Source organism: Giraffa tippelskirchi, chromosome 12 (genome assembly GCF_054371585.1).
Source record: "Giraffa tippelskirchi isolate mGirTip1 chromosome 12, T2T-mGirTip1v1.2.pri, whole genome shotgun sequence".
Classification (NCBI taxonomy): Eukaryota; Metazoa; Chordata; class Mammalia; order Artiodactyla; family Giraffidae; genus Giraffa; species Giraffa tippelskirchi.
The window spans coordinates 143,704,426-143,722,652 of record NC_137286.1 but is presented as its reverse complement, the minus strand read 5'-3'; positions in this window follow the sequence as shown (position 1 = coordinate 143,722,652).

The window sequence follows — 18,227 nt, the reverse complement described above, 5'->3', positions numbered from 1 at the left end:
AGAATTTTCAAATTTTGGTTGCATTTTTCCCCATGCCTACTTCTTTATTTTCAGTCTTCGTTGATCTGTCCTGAATATTTTTAGATCATAAAAAAAAGAAAAAGAGAAAAAAATTTAAAAGTGCTCGGCAGGCAGAGAACTCACACAGCGACGTCTTACTTCATCCACTTCTTTACGTAATTTTTAAGTTAGGTTCCTGCTGCTCTCCTAAGTGTTTCCACTTTAGAATTCTCGCCAACACAGAAAGACTATTGACAAGGAAATATAACAAGGGCATTTCTTTTTAATTTAATTCCTAATAACTGGATTCAGTGTAGGGTCTGGGAACAAGTGAAATATGGGCGGAAACAGTGTCCAGTAGGAAAAATAAGTGAAAGAACACCATTTTTTGCAATTCTCTAGCTTTTTCATATGTACGCCAAAGATTTTAGTTCTATCCTGGCTGTATTTGGCAAACAGGGACCTGCTGATCATAACAGGAAGATACTAGGATAAAGTTCATCTTCCTATGTTCCTGGGAAATTCCCTAACTTGTTTTCATTACTGTAATAATGAGGTTATTTATTTACTCCGTAGGAGTGGGGTAGAGATTATTTGCTATTCTTTGGAAAGCTTTGTATAGTTATTAACCTAAACATTCCTTCACTGATTCCCCAAGTTAAACAAAAAGCATAATAGAATTATTTTTTTTAATACCCTGACACTTAATACACTTACAGCTCTTTCTGCTCCTCAATTCAAAGTTGAAATGACAGAAAATCAAAAAGAAGGTCCTTTGGGAAACATTTATGCACCACAGGGAATTTCCAATTTGCAGAAGTTTGCATTTTGTCACTCAATTACTTGGAACTTGGAATATATAATTTTAAAAATACAGTGGTGCTATTTTGCAAGAATTTAGGTTTCCCTTCATAAATTGAAGTACCTACTCAAAAAGAAATGTCATAAAGGGAAAAATCTCTCTAAAATGTTAATATAGGAATATCTAATGTCTTTCCAGAATGGAAATGGAACCTCACTCTAATGTCATTTTGAGAGAGGTAGAGTGATGACCTGGGGATCTTAGGGGACCCGTGGATTAGAGCCAGTGGCGCCTTCCAGTTAGAAATCGAAGAAGATCCACGCCTCTTTTGTGGAGGAAAAGGCAGCACAGCACTGTCCGTGGCTTTCCTTTCTGCGTTTTCTTTTATTTCTTTAATAAAGGTGTATTCATTTTATATTGCTGCTGTAGCAAACTGTCTCAAGCTCAGTGGCTAGAATCAACACCCATTTATGATCGTGCAGGTCTGTAGGTCAAAGTCCAGGATGTTGTACCTGGTTCACAGCTGCGGGTCCCTCGAGACTGAAGTCAGGGGCCAGCTGACTGCATTGCTATCTCAAGGCTCCCAGTTTTCTTCTAGCTTCTCCTTGTTACTGCAGAACTCAGCTCCTTGAGACTATGAGGCTGAGATCCTTGTATCCTTGCTGGCTGTCAGTCAGGGCTGCTCTCAGTTCCTGAGACCACCCTCATTACTCTTCATCATGTGACCCCCTCAAAACAAGGCAGCAGGCAATGCCTCATCCTTGGAATCTCTCTGACTTCTGTACCTGTCGCTCAGCCAAGATGGATTCTGGCGAGAAAAGATGGATTCTGGGAGGTTGGTAGGATATATGGGCTGTCATCTCCTCTCTCTTTTTGACCTTTACAAAATGAAAGTGTTAGTTGCTCAGTCCTGTCTGACTCTTTGCACCCCCATGGACTGTAGCCCGCCGGACTCCTCTGTCCATGGAATTCTCCAGGCAAGAGAGAGTAGCCAGTCCCTTCTCCAATGGATCTTCCCAAAACAGGTATCAAACCCGGGTTTCCTGCTTTACAGGCAGATTCTTTACAGTCTGAGTCACCAGGGAAACCCCCAGATTTCTTCCACTTGGTGGTAGAATGTTAGTTCTGTGTTCCTTATCAGGACCTCCCCACAATGAGCCAGAGACAACCTGTGCTTGTCAAGGACTCTCCCCTGACTGAGCAGTGTCTCCACACTCTAAGCTTAGCTCACTTGGGACCTTCATTACATTTGTACAATCCCTTCCCAGAAGCACCTAGATTAGTGCTTGATTGAGTAACCAAGGATGAGATTCTTGGAGGCCATCTTTAGACTCTTCCACTTGCAAAAGTTAGCACTCCTGGTGGCTGATTGTTGCCTCACCTGCTGACCTTGTAATTATCCTTCCCAGCTATTTTCCTTTGATCTTTCCCAAAGAAATAATGTTTTCTCTACTAATATTGAAAAAATATATATACTCATGATCTTCAGGATATCGCTTTTTTTGTTCTGGAAAGAATATAAATAGCACTTGGAAAATAATCAGTTAAATATCTCTTAATAAAAGCTACCCTTGGTATTTATCAGGCTTCCCAGGTGGCTCAGTGGTAAAAGAATCCACCTGCCAACGCAGGAGACGCAATCCCTGGGTCGAAAAGATCCTCTGGAGGAGGAAATGGTAACCCATTCCTGTATTCTTGCTTAGAAAACTTCATGGACAGAAGAGCCTGGCGGGCTGAAGTCAGTGTGATCGCAGGGATGTGGATGCCACTGAGCATGCATGCCATTTCATGGTATTTAGCAGTACATAAATATAAATTTAAGCAAACATGATTAGATTCTAGTCTTTCCTGCTCCAATTCAAGTTTCCTTAGGCCTGTCTTTCAAATTCCCAGAGCCCTCACTTTTCCCTAGAAGTTAAATCCTGGGTGTCTAAGATGACTCAGGTTTCCAGAGCATTCTCTCTTATCTCATTCTGCAATTTCATTTTTTAAGGAACATTTGCTATTCAATAAGGTATAGTCAGTCATCAAAAGATCGGGTCAAAATCTCTGACTTTTTTTCTCCTAGAGTTTCTAATATTTTCTCGTTACTTTCTCACGGTCTTCACAAGTTGGGGAGCAGACTCCTTCTCTCTTCCTGGGCCAGGATTGTAGCTGGGTGCACTTTGTCTACCTTTATTTTTCTTTCACTCTTGTACTTTCATTCACAGAGAGTTAGAAGAAGCAAGAGGGAATTCCCTGGCAGTCCAGTGGTTAAGACTTCCCTTTCCAAGGCAAGGGTGTGGGTTCCATCCCTGGTCAAGGAACTAAGATTCCACATGCCATGAGGCAAAAAACCAAAACATAAAATAGAAACAGCATTATAAGGAACTCCAGAAATACTTAAAAGAAGCAGCAGGAACTGTGCTCAGCAATGATTATGATGAGAATCCATTTTATGCTGAGGGTATGTGTGTTCATTTGTGACCCCATGGCCTGTACCCCACCACACTCCTCTGTATATGGGATTTCCCAGGCGAGAAGACCGGAGTGGGCTGCAATTGCCTTCTCCATTATGCTTGAGGTGAAAGTGTTAGTCGCTCAGTCCTGTCCAACTCTTTGTGACCCCATGGCCTGTACCCCACCAGGCTCCTCTGTCCATGGAATTCTCCAGGCAGGAATCCTGGAGTGGGTTTCCATTTCCTTCTCCAGGGGATCTTCTCCACCCAGGGATTGAACCCTGGTCTCCTGCAGTGCAGGCTGACTCTACAAACTGCGCCACCAGGGAAGCCATGCTAGGTTGGGGCGGGAGGGGGTAGATTCGGGTAATTTTATTGACATTTTTGGTCATCCTCACCCACCCTCACTTTGGAGCCGCCTCTGTGGCAAGTGTTTATTAATCATGGTATTCCCCTGAACAGCCTTTGTATTCCAGGGTGAGGCTTGTAAGGAGGCTTGAGGAATCATACACCTCCACCCCCACTGAAACCAACGCGCCATCTTCTGACATGTTTTCGCCTCACACTCACACCAGCACGACTTCAAGAAAGTGAACAAGAGCCTGTCTTTGCAATGACCCCCCTCCCCACCGCCACTGCCAAACATTGCCAAGAGGATCCATTGAAAACGAAAACTGTAATAGTTTGGGTACTTTGAAATTTCCACATACTATTCATCTCTGCACTCAGCTGCTTTTTCCCTAGTTCTGTTTTTCTTTTTTAATCCTTAACTTGCCTCCCTGTTCTCATAAGTCAGAAACCAAAACTCTGGCGTCAGTACACGGATTGCGTAGGGAAGTTTTCCCCAAACACCTGGGACCAGAATAGGATAAAAGTCACACAAACACACACACACACACACACACAAAGATTTTTCACAAAGAGAAGGAAGGGTATAAGATGTGTATGCTATCTTGAGTGGCCTCAAGCTGCCCATAGTAAGGTCCTTTCTGACTCCAACCAACAAGGAGGCAGTTTTGACAGTGAGGGGAGAGTTTGGGGGTAATTTTAAGTTAGCTTAGTAACGTAATCATTTCAGAGCACTCTCACTGTTATAGTGTGTGCTTCTTTTGCTGGCAGTATCATTCCCTTCTGGATTTTTGTTCTGTTCTCTTAACATGCTTAAAATCATATAAGGGCACGCACGCAGCAGTGCGCACACACTGTGAGTCTGCAGCTGTCTGCTCCTTCCCTTTAGTGGCTGAAATTCGCTCTCGAGTAGGTGAACTCAGGGAAACATTTAGGTAAGGAGCTCCCACTGGTGGTGGAGGAAATCTCACCATCCACATAAAATCCTTCTCCTTATTAGTACTCTGAGAAGGCCTGTCTGAGTCACAGATAAAAAGTGTGCCAAGACTGCGCTTTCACCCTGGGATGAAACAACAACCACAAAAAATGCCATTGTTCTCTTAGGTGGTTACGGGGTTAGTCACAGCTGATAATAAGCAGGAGGTGAGGGTGCGCAGCCGGGACCGTGTTGGTAGTTACGAGCCTGGATGGATGCCGCGTGCACTGTTGTTAAGTAGCTTCAATGCTTTTAAACGTTGAGAGCTTCCAAAGCTACTGCCGCAAACCCTGCAACCATCTCAGCTTAGAGCAAGCTTTATTGCCTGCATTACTAGTTTTATGTTCAAGCAGAGAAAGCATGGCTTTTCAAAGGTTAAGCTTCCCTAAACTGCTTTTGTGGAAGAACAGGGATTTATTGCCTTTGAGATTAGTCATCAAATATTCAATTTGTGGAATTGAGCCACTTGGATTGGCAAGAATTGGCAGCGTGCGTCACCGAGGCAGATATAAGTGGCTCCTTTGTTGTATAGAGCCCTCCCTTTACATTATGTTGCTGTTGTTCAGTCGCTAAGTTGTGTCTGACTCTGTGACCCTATGGACTACACCATGCCAGGCTTCCCTGTCCTTCACTATCCCCTGAAGTTTGCTCAAATTCATGTCCATTGAGTTAGTGATGATATCCAATTTCCCCACCCTCTGCCAACCCCGTCTCCTTTTGCTTTCATCTTTCCTAACATCAGGGCCTTTTGTAATGAGTCGGCTCTTTACCTTGTAATATTTCAACAGCCACATGGCAAGTGGCCATCTTTATTGAAGTCACCAAGAATGAGTCATTTAAAATGGTTAACGTACATAGAGCCTAGGTGACAAAAGTAACAGAAAGGAGGCAAGATTTGTGGTCTATGGGAGAAAAAAGTAGGTTCCTCTTCTAGCTGGTGTCTTTGGTTAAGGTATTTTGGTACACTTGTCCAAACAGACTTTGAGAACAGGAAAGCAGGGGGCTGGTCTGGTCTAGTACTAACAAAAACCCTAAAGCAGTGAGATAATGAGGCCAACAGCGAAACTTCAACTGACTTTTAAATCCAGAGCTCAGGTCATTTTGTAATCAGAGCTCAATACGAAATTTCAGTTGGAGAGCCTCATGATCTGAATTAGGTAAACCTTCAGGGTCCAGGCAAGAATACTGGAACGGGTTATCATTTCCTTTTCCAGGGGATCTTCCTGACCCAGGCATTAAACCTACATTGCAGGCAGATTCTTTACCATCTGAACCACCAGGGAAGCCCTTTGAAACAACAGGATAACTTGAATCCTAGCCTTTACATCACACTTTGTCAGCTTATGAATATACGTTCAATGAGACTTCACGAAATGGACAAAATATTTTTGTTCTGTTATTCCTAGAATCTAAGCATCACAAGATTGGGTGGCATAAATCATAGCTTAGTTAATTTGGTTGAAGGTAGACTTTCAAGATGAATTGCACCAGTTCTTTAATGATCATTAGTAATCTGAGCCCCATTGTCCAGTATCTGTTTTATGAACACCATGCCTATCTCCCTAAATCAATTAGACCTAAAAAGGAAAGTCAGGAAGACAGAAAAGGCAAATAACGACCACTGTTTGAGAGACACCTGTTGAAAAGATTTAACTGGGGAAAAAGGACATTTTTTTTTTCTTTTAAAGCATATTTTCTAACACATGTCCTCAGTCACTTGAGTTGTGTGTGACTCTTTGAGACCACAAAGACCATAACCAATCAGGCTCCTGTGTCCGTGGGATTTCCCAGGCAAGGATACTGGAGTGGGTTTCCATTTCCTCCTCCAGGGGATCTTACCTACCCAGGGTTTGAACCTGCATTTCCTGCATCTTCTGCATTGGCAGGAGGATTCTTTCTAGCACTGCTTGGTATCTTAAAAGCACCCGGTGATGACATTGATGTGCTCCTCTCTTTATAACTTGGCTCCTTTCTTCATGGCTGAGTTTAAAATTCATGTGAGTGGGCTTCCCTGGTTGTCTAGTGATTAAGATTCTGCATTTCCAATGCAGGGAATGTGGGTTCGAGCCCTGGCTGGAGAATTCAGCTCTCACATGGCCTAGGGTAACTAAGTCCATACAGTACAGCTACAGAGCCCACGCACTCTGGAACCTGAGCACCACAGATAGAGAGAAACCCCCGCGCTGCAGCTGAAGCCTGATGCAGCCAAAAATAAATGATAAATAAATGAAATCAAAATTTTTAGAAAAGTGAAAGGGTGAGTTGCTTAGTCATGTCTCTTTGAGATCCCATGGACTGTAGACCACCAGGCTCCTCTGTCGATGGGGATTCTCCAGGTAGGAAGACTAGAGTGGGAAGCCATTCCCTTCTCCAGGGGATCTTCCCAACCCAGGGATAGAACCGGGGTCTCCTGTATTGCAGGTGGTTCTTTACTGTCTGAGCCACATATGAGAAGTATAATACACTGCATGTTCACACATGTAGCTCATCACATACCACATACGACCGGCAAGGCTATTCCAAACAAATTGCCACAGGACGGAATACAGGGGCTTATCAATAATCTCAAGGGCCAAGAAAGATCATTTCTTATTCTTTGAACCTTCCTGTAGCCCCAGAGACTCAAAGAGGAAAGCAGGTAACACCTGTCAAGGGATCAACACCTTCTCCCTGGCAGGGTTGCTGCCAGTAGGTCAGATGCCAGCACTGTTCTCTCCATAGCTCTCTCCCTGCCAGGTGAGATACAGGAGCAAGGTTTAAAATGTGGGGAAGTGGGTCACAGGGCAGGCTGGCACTCCCAGGTAACTGGCTTTGCTCTACGCAGTGCCCGTTTGTGACCCCAAAACAAGGACCAGTATCAACTTCAATATCACATCAGGGAACCATCATTATCAATGTCTTTTAATGGAATAGCACAGTTTCCCAAAGAGTTTAGAATGTACTAAAGCTTGATGGAGTATGGATCAGGGTTCGTGGGCATGCGCACACATGCAGACATGGATGGGTGTATCTATTATTTTCATGACTGTCCCTTGAGTCCTTAGGAAAGAAATGTCTTTGTTCAGGTAAATACATTGCCAAGCACTTAGAATTTGGAACAGGGGATTCTAAAATTACGGGTTTAAGGGAGACAGCAGAATTGAACAGAAAAGAGGGGACGCCAAGGAGTAAAGTGTAAAAAGGGGGTAGGCAGGATGGCAGGCAACTGGAAATTACAGAGTCAAGCACCCAGAAATAATGTCCCCTTGGGGGAACAGCAAATGGGGTTTTCAGAACAGTGAACTTTGCTACATCGACACACGATGTATATAATGTTGTTTAAAATCTAGTTTATAATGGGTGAGGTATTGAGTTTCAAAATAAATTTGAAAGGACTTATTTACTCTCTTGTCTTGAGGCAATGCAGGAAAAGAGGCTAAGTTCCAATTCTGGGCTGGGAAAGAAACAAGAAAATAGCTGCAGAGAAACTTGGAACCGGAGTCCACCTTGTATATGTCAAATTCAGGAATTCATAGAATTCTTGGGCAGGGCAACAGAGTTTTTCCAAGAATTTGGGTAGAGGGTGGTTTAATTTAAATTGATCAAAATACCAAAAGACTAGGAAACTATAAGGGGCTTCCCAGGTAGCACTAGTGGAAAAGAATCCATCTGCCAATGCCGGAGACACAAGAAACTCAGGTTCAATATCTGGGTCGGGAAGATCGCCTGGAGAAGCTCATGCAACCTGCAATGTTCTTGCCTGGAAAATTCCATGCACAGAGGAGTCTGGCATGCTCCAGTCTATGGGGCTGCAAAGAGTCAGACATGACTGAGCACATGCACACAGGAAACTATTACTGATATCTGGATAATTAATGATTTACTAATATAGAGAATGCAAATATTTTAAATGAAAGCAGAAACTGACTCATCTTTTTATTGATCTTAAAAGGCATCCCTACACTTCCCTACAACCCCCTCCCCCCAACACGCACACATACCTTTGTACTAAATTGAAGGGAGATGCTGGGATGCTGTGAATAGATTTTCTTCTATTCTTGGGGGAATGAGGTGGCTTAAATAAGACTTTCTGGATGTTTAGCCCATCACAGGGCACAACCTAGAACACTGACAGATAACCTAGATGGAACCAGTAGGGCAGGTTACCAGAAGGAAGGTGGTGATTTCTGCACAATATATAGACTTATTTTTCTCTCACAGCGGTCAGTGAGATAGGGAAAGACTCTGCAAACATCTTTCAATTTTACAGGGAACAGCAATAGATCACTTTCCCTGAAAGTCTTTGCTACACATAATCAGACTCACCAAAAAAAATAGAAAAATATGTAAAAACTGTGTGAGCCAACCTACTCATTTCAAAGATAAGAAAGCAAACTCCAGAGATGTCTAGTAACTAGTTCATACAAGTTTGGGAGTTTGAGAGGATTGTATAGACACATGGTGTGCTTTAAATTGACGCTGATTTATCGTTTCCTTGCTGTAAATTTTTTTTGCAAAATATAGTTAACCAATATGAGCTTATTTGCAGTTAAAGTAAAATTCAACTTGTTTCACGTTAATGTTTACTAGAAAGTAGGTTCTGTTTTTTTACAGTGAAGCAGAGAATATGCGCTCATATGCACACACTTACCCACACAACTTCCCACATAGCCTGCTTAAGTATCATCATCTCATTGGAGTAATTCAGGAACAACAACTTATAGAAAATCTCCAAGTCACATGTTCTATGTGAATTCTGGTAGATATAATTCAGGGACATCCAAAATAACTGGGGAAAATACAGAGAAATATTTATGAAAGTATATTCTGTAGTTTTAGTAGTTGACGAAATAAATAAAAAGCTATCCCCCGTCACAAAACATTCCCTCCTCATTGGTCTTATTTTTCATTCATTCCCATCCCATGATTTTCACAACAGCTGATCTTTGAAACCAATTGTCCATATCGGTTGTGTATATTCCCCCCAATTTAACTTCCTGTTCCCAAGTATTTGTTAACTATGGCTTACTTCACTAAAACAGGGAAACAAAAACAACCCCCCTCCCCGCCCCCGCAAATAAGGAAGACAAAACCAAACCCTGAAGATTGACTTTCCTTTCCTCAGTCAAGTCCTTTTGCTTTAAATCTGGAGAACATCACAGCTGACTGCCCACAGACCCCCTTTTCTCTATATTCTTCCCATGTCTCTATTCTGTATGTGGCACGGGGGTTGTATCTCATTCACTATGAATTCCTGGCCATGCACACCATCTGGAGCAGGGGAAGAATTATGCTTTACTTAACATATGACTTTACAGACACTTGTTTGGTGTCTGTGCATTTCGTGTACATTTCTGTACATTCTTGCACATTTCCACAGCATCAGTGAAGTGTCTATGAGCCTTCCATTACTCCTCATTGTGGTTATCATAAACTACATCCTTTTTTTTTTTTAATTGGAGTATCATTGCTTTACAATGTTGTGTTAGCATTTTCTGTCCAGTGATGTGAATCAGCTATATGTGTACATATATTCCACACATACACCCCCGCCCCTCTACATCATCACACTGAGCGGAGCTCCCTGGGCTATACAGCAGCTTCTCACTAGTTATCTGGTTCCCACAGGGTAGTGTTTCTATGTCAACCCGGCTTTCTCAATTCATCCCACTCTCCCCCCTCCCCCATTGCTCAGTTACAAAAAGGAACGCATTTGGGTCATCTGTAGAGATGGGGATAGACCGAGAGTCTGCTGTCATACAGAGTGAAGTCAGAAAGAGAAAACAAATACCGTATATTAATGCACAGATGTGGAATCTAGAAAAGTGGCACAGATGGGCAGGCAGAGAGACCCAGACATAGAAACTACATAGTTTTTATCCTAGACTTTTCAGTAACTCCTCTCTGGTCTTGGTAATGTGGCCTCGACTTACCTTTCCTTTAGTCCTTAGCAAGTCCTTAGTCCTCACTTCCATGAATACATATCTTTGACGACGCCACCTTTGCGCACAAGGACGGCACCCCTCATCCCTTTCCTGTCTCGGCGGAGGGGGGCGGTCTGGCAGGACCGTCCCCGTCCCACGCCCTCCTGGGCCATCTTTCCCACAGAGGGTTTGCCTCCTCCCCCCTCTCGCGATGGCACCACTTCCTCCCATCCCTGCACATGTTTCTGCATGGGGTTTCTTTTCCTTAGCCCCAGTCTGACCATTCACCAACACCACTGTATTCCTTTATGGTTTTTTTGCTACCTTTACCTTCACTTGTTACAGTTTTTACAGCCATTCCTCTGTAACTTCAGGGACACAGCCTGTGCTGTCTGAACTATGAAGCTATCTTTAATCTCTGCACACCGGGCACCGTTTTCCTCTCTGCTGCTTAGCACCAGGTCAGGCCCTGGGAAGCAAAGAAACAAAGGAAATAACAGCGCTCTTCACGAGGATCATAGGTGCTTTCATGGGAGAAACAGCCAAGTGTGCTGGCCGCTAGTCACAGCCCCTCGAACATCATCTTCTCTAGTTTCTCTTCTGTCCCATTGTCGCCTAAAGTGGGGTCCGGCTGCTTGTGACTCAAGAGGAATAGAGAGACTCGGTTGGTGGGAAGGAAAGTTTGTTTGATTATGGATGCTGGCAACTGGGGGTGGGATGTGGACTCCTGTCCAAAGGCTGACATCCTTACCCTGACAATCAGGGCTTAAGAGCTTCTATAGACAGAGGGAGGGGGCTTCAATCAGAAACAGCACAGCCAGCTCTGATAGTCATCTTGAAATTAGTCATTGATGGTCTGACCAGCATCATGTTGATTATTCTCAGTTCAGTTCAGTTCAGCCACTCAGTCGTGTCCGACTCTTTGCTACCCCATGGACTGCAGCACGCCAGGCCTCCCTGTGCATCACCAACTCCCAGAGCTTACCCAAACTCATTTCCATTGAGTCGGTGATGCCATCCAACCATCTCATCCTCTGTCGTCCCCTTTTCCTCCTGCCTTCAATCTTTCCAGAATCAGGGTCTTCTCAAATGAGTCAGCTCTTTGTATCAGGTGGCCAAAGTATTGGAGTTTCAACTTCAACATCAGTCCTTCCAATGAACACTTAGGACTGATATCATTTAGGATGGACTGGTTGAATCTCCTTGCTGCCCAAGGGAATCTCAAGAGTCTTCTGCAACACCACAGTTCGAAAGCATCAATTCTTCAGCACTCAGCTTTCTTCACAGTCCAACTCTCACATCCATACATGACTACTGAAAAGACCATAGCCTTGACTAGACAGACCTTTGTTGGCAAAGTAGTCTCTGCTTTTTAATATGCTGTCTAGGTTGGTCATAACTTCCCTTCCAAGGAGTAAGCGTCTTTTAATTTCATGGCTGCAGTCACCATCTGCAGTGATTTTGATTATTTTAGGCAAAGTTAATCTTCAGTTCCAGGGTCGGTTTGTTCCCACTTCCTTGAGGTCTGTACTCAGAATTGCGGCAGTGTATGTCATGGCTACAGTTTGGTCCTCATGTAGTTTAACTTCTTCCACCTGGGGTGGTGGGGGGAGGTTTCAGTCTCTACAAGAGAGCTCACAGGACATGGCTCAGAATGTTGTCTCTAGCCCATGTATGTGTGCTGTGTACTCAGTCGTGTCTGACTCTTTGTGATCCCACGGACCATAGCCCACCAGGCTCCTCTGTCCATGCAATTCTCCAGACAAGAATACTGGAGTGGGTTGCCATTTTCTTCTCCACTATAGCCCATGCTGCTGCTGCTGCTAAGTCGCTTCAGTCGTGTCCAACTCTGTGCGACCCTATAGACGGCAGCCCACCATGCTCCCCCGTCCGTGGGATTCTCCAGGCAAGAACACTGGAGTGGGTTGCCATTTCCTTCTCCAGTGCATGAAAGTGAAAAATGAAAGTGAAGACACTCAGTCAGGTCTGACTGTTAGCGACCCCATGGACTGCAGCCTACCAGGCTCCTCCATCCATGGGATTTTCCAGGTAAGAGTACTGGAGTGGGGTGCCATTGCCTTCTCCACTATAGCCCATGAGGAGGGACTAAAGGTCTTTGACCTTACTTAATCACTAAACTATTATTGTTTGGTCTCTTTTGTTTTCCTTTGTTTCCGCATTTTCTCCCTTCCCTGATTAAACTTATTCTTTGGCTCAAGTTTTTCCACAGACAGAAGGCAGGCTGAGGACCTGGGGAGGGGGCAGTAAGATCCTATAGAATCCTGCTCCATTCACTATCAGAGTCCTAGATTATCATGGTGAATGCACTCTTAATGACAGATGTGCCACTTTCTGCATCTGTATGGTGATGGAGGGCAGATATTCACCACTTCATAGTTTGAATATCTACTTGAGACCATAATGGATGCATTTTTTAGTTGACAATTTTTATGTGGATTTTAAATTCACTGTTAGCACCTGGAGGCAAAGACATTATGATGTGATGAAAGAGAGGGGCTTGGAAATATCTCCCCCACCTCAGGAAACTTTCAGCTGGATTTGCACACCCCAAAAGACGTTTACCCCACAACAGCTAATCGGTGACATAACAATTATGTTGTGACATAACAATCCATGATCATGGATTTTTGTTTGTTTACACTGAAAACTTACAAACAAATGATTGTTGATATATCTCCTGTCAATCAGTTTTCTTTCTTTTTTCTTTTTTTTGCTTCTCTTTTAAAAATTTCATTAATTTATTTTTAAAATTTACTGTGTGTGTGTATATTGTTTGATTGTTTCCTCTGAGGCTCCCCACTGTGCTATGACGCATTTAATAGTAAGTTTAATTAGTTAATTAATTCAGGTCCCATCGCGTGTCTTGTGGAATCTTAGTTCTCTGCCCAGGGATTGAACCTGTATCCATGGCAGTAAAAATGCAGAGCCTTCACCACTGGGTCCCCAGGGAACTCATTCACTCTTTCTTCTTTTAAAACTGCTTCACAAAACAAGAGTTTTCACACATTCAGAAAGCCTCTAAAAGAAAAACAAATATATATATATATATATATATATATATATATTTATTTATTTATTTATTTATTTTTCTTTTGGGTGAACCTCTTCTGGGATGATGTGGCCGGGAATCTGTGTCAAGAGAAATAAATTATTTTTAAAATACAGAAGAAGATGAGAATGAAAAGCGGAATGCCATGGTACCTTACTTCCAGAGTTCAGGGGCAGAGTTCTGCAGTCTTAGATAAGCAGTTTAAATACTAGCCGAGTCGCAAAGCACAGTCGACTCAAAATCTTGCCAACACAAACAAACCAAAATTTTCTCCCTTCATCTCAAGCAGCAGACAGAGTTTGTATTTAACAACTATGCGTTGCACTGATGGAATTCATTAAATATTTAGGTCTCCCACCTGAAGCTATTAAGAGACATACAACATCCTCCTCACTGGTTTTGAAACAGAACTAGAAGGCGACAGTGAGGCGTTTACTTATAAGATGGAACGCATTTCTCATTACAACTTTTGTCATGTTGAACACCAAGGTTTATTAGTGCACGAATATACCTGAGATTCCTCTCTTCTAGTTTACAAAGAGGAGGCTTGCTCAGAGGCCCTACCCAAATCACTGTGCTCAAAGACTGTGTTTGTGTGCTGGTAAGTTTTAACAACATATATGTGAGTGCATAAGAGACTAAGTTTTCTCTGAAGGCAAATGCTCAGCAACAATAGATTTCTGATAGCCACAGACAGGAGACCTTTTCATGGGCTTGACTAAAACATAGATTAGCTTGAAAGGCTAAAATGAAAGGAGTAGGCCAGTGTATGGCTGTGGACATGACCCGCAATTTTTACTGTGAGTTGATTTCCCACCTGGAGGGAGACAGAGACTAGGACATTTCCCATCACAGATGGGGCCAGAGGGATTTTGAAAGAGGGGATGGGCTAATGTGACTCTCCTCCATGCTGTTGGAACCCATTTCCTTCTCTGTTTTTATAGACCATCAGTTAACTGATACCATCAACATAGGGACAGCCTGAAGAATTTTATCATTCATAACTGGTTAACCAGTTAACTAGTTCAATCAGATGGCAAGGAAGAGAGGGGCAAAGGGAAGACTAATTAAAGCTCTAGCCTGGGTTTGCTCAGATATTAGCTGTGAACTGTATATATACCCCCTGGAGAAGGAATTGGCAACCCACTCCTGTACTCTTGCCTAGAGAATTCCGTGGACAGAGGATCCTCATAGGATGCAGTTCATGGGATCACGAAGGTATATATAGATATAGATATAGATATAGATAGATATATAATATATAATTTTAAATATATATAATATATAATTTATATATAATTGTATATATATTATATATATATTTATTTATTTTATATACTATTTTAAATATATATATATATTAAATGAAGTCATAGCATTTTTAAACCAGTGGTATCTGTGAAATAATTACTTTCCTTCTACATCAACATTTTGCAAGTAAGAGTCAGGCACACAGAACAGATGATGACAGAGGTCAGTTCACTCAACTAGTGCACCCTGGAAGCTGGTTTGTCTCTGGCTGGGTTAGTTGGATAGGCACCTGATCCCTACCTGGCTCTTCCCAGGAGCTGTGACAGGCACATGCATTCATTGACAACAACATTTAGGAAAATGTAGCAGAGCTCATGAGAAAACACTGACTCAAGTGAAGCAAGGACTAAAAAAGCAAAGACTGGTTTGAGGAATCAAGACAATGGTGCAAAGAGAAATTAAAACCTGATCAAAAGGTGAAGAATTCTCAGTAGAAAACTGTTACATACACTGTATTAGACAACAACCACCACACCACTGGAACTCACACTCATATTGATTGTCTTAGGAGTCGTATGCTGTGTCTATGCTCAGTTGCATCTGACTTCTTTGTGACCCCATGCACTAGTCCCCGAGGCCCCTCCGTCCATGGGATTTCCCAGGCAAGAATACTGGAGTGGGTTGCCATTCCCTTCTCCAGGGGATCTTCCCAACACAGGGATCCACCCTGAATCTCTTAAGTCTCTTTCATTGGCAGGCAGATTCTTGATCACTGTGTTGCTTGGGAAGCCTAGCAGTTATTGTGAGGCCAATGACATAATGTTGAGTTCAGTTCAGTTCAGTCCCTCAGTCGTGTCCGACTCTTTGCAACCCCATGAACCACAGCACGCCAGGCCTCCCTGTCCATCACCAGCTCCCAGTGTCCACCCAAACCCATGTTCATTGTGTTGGTGATGCCATCCAACCATCTTATCCTCTGTCATCCCCTCCTCCTCCTGCCCTCAATCTTTCCCAGCATCAGGGTCTTCCAATGAGTCAGCTCTCTGCATCAGCTGGCCAAAGTATTGGAGTTTCAGCTTCAACATCAGTCCCTCTAATGAACACCCAGGACTTATCTCCTTTAGGATGGACTGGCTGGATCTCCTTGCTGTCCAAGGGACTCTCAAGAGTCTTCTCCAACACCAAAGTTCAACAGCATCAATTCTTCAGCACTCAGCTTTCTTTATAGTCTAACTCTCACATCCATACATGACCACTGGAAAAAACATAGCCTTAACTAGACAGACCTTTGTTGGCAAAGTAATGTCTCTGTTTTTTAATATGCTGTCTAGGTTGGTCATAACTTTCCTTCCAAGGAGCAAGTGTCTTTTAATTTCATGGCTGCAATCACCATCTGCAGTGATTTTGGAGCCCAGAAAAATAAAAACAGCCACTGTTTCCCCATCTATTTGCCATGAAGTGATGGGACCAGATGCCTTGATCTTAGATTTCTGAATGTTGAGCTTTAAGCCAACTTTTTCACTCTCCTCTTTCACTTTCATAAAGAGGCTTTTTAGTTCTTCTTCACTTTCTGCCATAAGGGTGGTGTCATCTGCATATCTGAGGTTATTGATATTTCTCCCAGCAATCTTGATTCCAGCTTATGCTTCCTCCAGCCCAGCATTTCTCATGATGTACTCTGCATATAAGTTAAATAAGCAGGGTGACAATATATAGCCTTGATGTACTCCTTTTCCTATTTGGAACCAGTCTGTGGTTCCATGTCCAGTTCTATTTTCTGCAACTTAAAAAGGTATGCAAGTAAAAACAAAACTATTTCTGAAAACAAACAAACCAAGTAAATATTATGTACCCTTAAACACTTATTTTAGGGTGATAAAATTCTAAATGTAGGATCACTACGTTTTGTTTTTATTTTTGTCTTTGCATTCAAGTGTGATACCCTTAATGAAGAGACACTGTGGAAATTCTATCATGGATAGGAGTTTGCCATTAAAAACTGCATACATAAAGATGATTGACTTTACATTTTTTATAATATTTTTCTATTATAATATTTTATGTTAACATTTATCTAAAAAACCATTATCCACCTAAAGTTTTCTCATGTAAAGCTGTTGAAATATAACTCATCACATCTCCTTTCTATTTTTAATTTGTGTAACAGGCAATACTTGAGATCCGTAAAAACTACACTCTAAGAAAAATGCATATAAAAGTTTTAGCAGGAAAGTGTTAGTCGCTCAGTCATGTCTGACTCTTCATGACCCCATGGACTGTAGCCCCCCAGGCTCCTCTGTCCATGGGATTCTCCAGGCCAGAATACTGGAGTGGGTAGCCTTTCCCTTCTCCAGGGGATCTTCCCAACCCAGGTCTTCTCCATTGCAGGCAGATTATTTACCTTCTGAGCCACCAGGGAAGTCCTTTAGCAGGAAAGGAAGAGATTAATCCTGAAGGGAGATAAATAGGAAAGGAATGATTTTTTTTTTTTTCTTAGAAATTCCCTGACCTGCAAGGCTGGGCTCTTTTACCATCATTTTTTAAAACAGAAACTATTCGAGTAAAATGAGATTTTACTCTCGCTTTTTCCTTTAGTGATGGTAGGAGGTAGTTCAGTATGAATTAAATGCTTGAAGAAAGTCATACATTTAAATCCAGTATTTCTATTTTCCTGAGAGCTTTTTTGTCAGTGAACTATGTGTAATGTCTTCTACCATGAAATAAAAGAAGAAAATAAGTAGATAAATCACACTGATTTAGAACGGATTAAGATTTTTTTCACTCTCCTACTGACAATTTCACATGAAGAGAAAATTGATACATAACAAAGAGGTTCAGTCCAGAAAGGAGATGAGGAGGGCAACACATGCTGGCGCCTGGTTATGGCAGTTGACATTACAGATGTCCCAGGGAGGAGGCTACATACAGGTATTTCATATCCTTTTATATCTACTATGTCCAGGTGGCTCAGTGGTAAGGAGTCCCCTGCCAATGTAGGAAACTTGGCTTTGATCCCTGGGTCAAGAAGATCCACTGTAGAGAAAATGACAACCCGTTCCAGTATTCTTTCCTGGAGGATCCCATGGACAGAGGAGCCTGGGGGGCTGCAGTCCATGGGGTTGCAAAGAGTCAGAGACGACTGAGCACCCATGAGACTTAGCACTGATTCTCGTGTTCTTTACATTTTTAGTAAAAAATTGAGTGGATATTCTAATCTTATGAAAGTTATCCATTCTATTAGAAGATGCTAATAAATTATCAATATTTAAATAACATTTCCTAACATTGCTTGAGTTTTAAATTAATAATAATGTAGTATCAAATTATTGAGTATACACCATGTGGCAAACACTATCCTATATGTGTCAGATGAAATTTCTCATTTATTTTGCAGTAAAAAACCTGATAGGCAATCTCACTATTTTCTTTTTCACAAATG